The following is a 4,991-nucleotide window of genomic DNA, read 5'->3' as shown; positions in this document are numbered from 1 at the left end:
CCGAACGGGAGGCATTTTCTACACGCTAGAGGCGTGGCTTCGGCAACCGCCGCCGCTAATTGGCCAACAAAGTTGAACAAGGTGGGATTTAGGCAAAGACTCGCACGGTCTACTCCCGTGAATAACTCCACCTTTTCTGTTGCCGGTGCGTTTCCTGTCTTGTAGATGGTGGGGAGTAACCGCAGCCTAGGGGGAAAAAAACCTTGGATTTCTTTTGTTGTTGTTGTTCCGCTGTTCAGTAGCACAATGTTCCCCTTTCCAGTTTACTTACAGGTGGGAAACCATCTGAATAGGCCCCTCTCCAGAAAAACGTTATAGACAGGCTTGGAGCTCATACTTTTTCTAAATTCGATTCTTGTGTTGTGATTCATGATTTATTAATTTTCCCGCAATAGTTTTGAATACGTCAATAATAATAATAATAATAATAATAATAATAATAATAATAATAATAATAATAATAATAATAATAATAATAATTATTATTATTATTATTATTATTATTATTATTATTATTATTTTGGTATCGGGTGAAATACTGCAGAAGAAACTTTAAACAGAATAGCTCTTACTGCAAGCTTTAAGATGCTGCTGCTGCTGTTGATAGCACTTTGGCTGGACTCTAGGAATTAGTCCAGTACTCTTCAACTGGTCACTTTGGCTCTTCTGACAAAGAGGTCACTTGGCCTCTTCTGGTATAAAGCTGAAATATTTTTCCATTCCAAAAATATTTCTTTTAGAAATGTTACCAAACAGCCTTAGCAGCATCTCTAACTTTCTGTACTACTGATGGGAACTCACTTCTTTGCTCTGACAGCCTCCCTCCCCCAGCTTACAAAGGGGAGGCAAAAGAGTGTATTGGTATTTGCATGGTTATTTGTAAATGTTTGAAGGGCACATCTTAAAAGGGAAAGCACATTTGTTACAAATGTTACAAAAATACAACATCTGTAGACTAAAGGTACTCAACAATATGATTACTCGAATGGCATAAATGAAAAGACTACAAGCTATGTTTGTGCAACAGCACTAAACCACAATAAGCATCACCATTTCCTTTAACTGCAGCCAAATAAAAGGTTGAATTCAGATGTAGCTAGACTCAGAACCAGAAGCAAACTTTTATTTGCTAGTTACCAGGTTTCAAATGCTTTTCAGTGCAGAAATAAATCATAGCTCCTCTTCATTATTGTATTTTCAGTTACTGCATTATATCTAGCCTTGAAATCTCTGGAAGAAAAATATTAATATATAGCCTTGCAGAATTGAGTTAAATTCAGTGAGTGCTTGAACTAATTTGGTTATGATCAAAACATTATGCTGCTGTATGGAAAATACTGAATTATATTTACTTAGAAGAAAAGCTAGTCCCCCCCCCAAAATAATAATAATTTATCTTTAAAATAGAAGGGTTATCTGAGATTTACTGCCAATAGCATAATGAGGGGAAATTGGATTTTACCCCCACCGCCATCTTCCACCTTTTCTTTTGGGTAGAGGGTGTTATAAATTTGGGGTTGTTTTCCTTTCATAAAAACAGTGCCCAGTCAAAAGCATGTTTTCTCAAGAATTTAATTAAGTTTCTTCTGACTTCAAGATAAATTACTCCCAAATCAGTGAGCAATGAATATTCAATGTAAGCAATTTCATGGGAGCAGCGGCCTGTTCATTTCAAGGTCTTAGATCAGCAACAGGCAAACATAGTGCCCCCAGATAATCTGGAGTCAGTCTCTGTTATTTATGACCACAGGCAATGCTATCTGCCGCAAATGGAAATTGCAGTTCAAAACATCTGAAAGACACCAGATTCTCTACCTTGGGGTGGAAGCAATATTACATGTAGAGACATCCAAGAATCTGCAGTAGTATTTCCACTACGAAGATTAGGCTCCATTCTTGCACATTTGGAAAACTATGGGCCCGAAATATTTATTTACTTATCAAATTCATATAGCTGCCCATTTTGCCAAAGGTGATTCTCAGGATGGCGTAAAACAATAAATAAAGCAGCAAGCATAAACAAAAAAAATTCTAAAAACCCACTGTAATAAATAACAAAAGAAATTACTAACCATGAGTGAAAAAAGGATAAAAATGCCCACCTTAGCAATGGAGCCATTGAAACAAATCTCTGGCTCTGGAAGTCCCAGGCCAGGCAGCTTAACCAACGTAACCACTTATAAAAATAGAAGTGGTGACCTGCAGAATAGCAAAGAATACACACAAGCATGCACTAATCATCTTTTAGGTACCTCCGATAGACGGCTGCAAAAGTCTCAGTGATCAGTAGATAGAACCATCATAAAGCTGGTTTTATTTGCTTTGCTCCCATCTACGGTAAGTTGTCACTGGACTGCTTGCAGTCCAGATATGGCAGTAGCACCAGTGCTTTTTTTGTCATAGAATGCACCAGAACGGAGTTCCAGCACCTTTTTCAATAGATTTTCCTATTTTTAAATATTCATATTGCTCTTCGGCCTTCCTGTCTGAAGCAGTGATGCTTCCAAACCAGACTGTGATGCTATATGACAGGATGCTCTCCATCAGGACAGGGGAAGGAAGATGTGCTTTTCTCGTGCGAAGCAGAAAATGCAGGTGCTGCTGTGCCCGCTTCACCAGTTTCTCACTGTTGAGCAACCAAGCCAACAGTGGGTGTGTGTACAGACTGACTACATGCGAAAGGTAAATAATTTATTTTAAAAAATGGTTGGTAAATTGAAAATATTTTTTAATTTTTAGTGTAAAAGTGTGACCCCCCCAAATTTAAAAATGAAAAAAATTGCTAATTGCTTCTCAACCACCAGTCCTGCTAAGAACTGAATATATGCTTTTTTTAAAAGAAAAGATTAACAAGATGTGAGTTCCAGCACCTTTTTTCTTACAAAAAAAGCACTGGGCAGTACTATACAGTATTACTCTCTGTTCCTAATAAAATCCAGCTGAAGGGGTTACATGCGATGGAGTGTCTAATGGACTTTGAGAGCTCAGCAATAATAATAATAAAAAAATTCTGAGACCTGGAAAGAGGAAAATGTGAGAAAGAGACTCAAACTAGCTCCACCTTAGTTACTCTAGGTATAAGCTGAGTTAGAGGATTACTTTTGGAAGCTTTCTACTACTAATAAAAGATCTTTCAAGAAATCCATTCTTATTTCCTGAGTTTGTCTTCTTTAAAGGGCTTAACTCTGATATAGAACTCAATTCTGGCCTATAACCCATGGTCTGAGATAGTGGTCCTTGATCTAATTACCCCTCTTCCTAGTCCTGAACAAAAAAAATCACTCTATAGTTTTACATGTGGCAGTCCCAAACTGGGTCCTCAACCCACAAATAAGCAATTGCAAATTATTCCATTACCTGCATAATTTCATATAATTTCCCCCAGTTTCAGAACTACAGAACAGTTGGAAGATTAGGTTCAGACAACAAAGTAACCCACAGTTTGATTAACCATAACTTATTTAGAAAATCACAATTGGCTGAATTTGTACATTTTGTATGCCACAATGGTTAGGTTCATACAAATGGCCTAGTGCAATATGTGACACTTAATAAATTCCAGCATAATGTCCAAATTATGTAGTTATTGAATAAATCTATTTCCTGCATTTGTCCAATATAAACTATCAAAAGCGACAGAAAAAAACCCCCAAGATTAAAAATAACTAAAGACACTGTGGCAATTGTACAGAATAGAATGATTGATTTCTATAAGTGCAAGACAGACTGCAATGCCTATATTTTTAGACAAGATGAAAACTGTATTGTACTCTCGAGAGACAGAGGCCCAGAATTTCTGAAGTTCAGCATATGAATGCAAAGTCATACCCAATTTATCTTAGCCAAAAAGCTGAGGAGCAATATGAATATTGAGCTAGAACATGGGTGTCAAACTTGCCGCATCACATGACGTGTTGCGACGTATTGTGACTTTTTTCGCATTGCCGGACCTGTGGTGGGCACGGCCTCCGCATGATGCAACCGGCCCACGGGCCAGCAGTTTGACACCCTGAGCTAGAATTCCTTGCCTTGCTTAAACATCTGAACTTCCTTTTCATTTATAAATAAACATGAAGCAATAATATTCCTCTGAATGTTGTGCTTTGTCTCTGCAATTTTTTTATTTTAAATCAATTTTTCCCAACTTAGTACATTGGTTAAAAATGAGGTTGGGTAGTAGTTAAGATAGGGGTGGGCAAGTATGGTCCCATTCTGATTTAGGTATTCTGGGAATTGAAGTAAGACTCAGGTTGTAATCCATCCTCAGCATTAGACGCTTCTAGGTGATATGGGCAGTGCTTTTTTTGTAAAAGAAAAAGGTGCTGGAACTGACACATATCATATAACCCACCTTGCCTACCCTACAAGGTTCCATCCAAAAAAGGTGCCGGAACTCCGTTCTGAGCGTTCTATGAGAAAAAAAGCCCTGGATATGGGGTTAGTCATTATCTCCCAGATCATCCAACCTCATAGGATTGTTGCTGTAGGGGAAAATTTATTAATTTATTTCAACTTTTAATTTTAATTTACTGTACAGAGACCTTTAAGTTTTGTTGTTGTTAGCCGCCCTGAGTCCCTCGGGAGATAGGGCGGGATATAAGTCCCATTAATAAATAAATAAATAAATAAAATAGGAAAAAACCCTATATATGCCACTATGAGCTCCTAATGACAAGTAGAATATAAACTTTATGTAGGAAAAGTCTGGTCTAACTTTAAAAAAAATCCTCTAGAATTTCAAAAAGTAAGAATTTCTGAAGCAAATGAAGATTATAAGTGTGCTACAATCTGGGTTAATGACCAATTCACAAAAAGAATGTCAATTTTGCTGCAGTCTCATGTCTATCTCTCACTGTCTGGTACATCTGCCAACAAGAGGGTGCGGTGAACATATCTACTACAAAAGTAACAGCAGATTCTCTGAATACCTTAAAAAGATAAAAGAAGGGGAGAAGAGAGCACCAGATTATCTGGAGAAAGGAAAAAAAAGA

This window comes from Vipera ursinii (assembly GCF_947247035.1).
Source record: "Vipera ursinii genome assembly, chromosome: Z".
Classification (NCBI taxonomy): domain Eukaryota; kingdom Metazoa; phylum Chordata; class Lepidosauria; order Squamata; family Viperidae; genus Vipera; species Vipera ursinii.
This window is presented reverse-complemented; position numbering follows the sequence as displayed.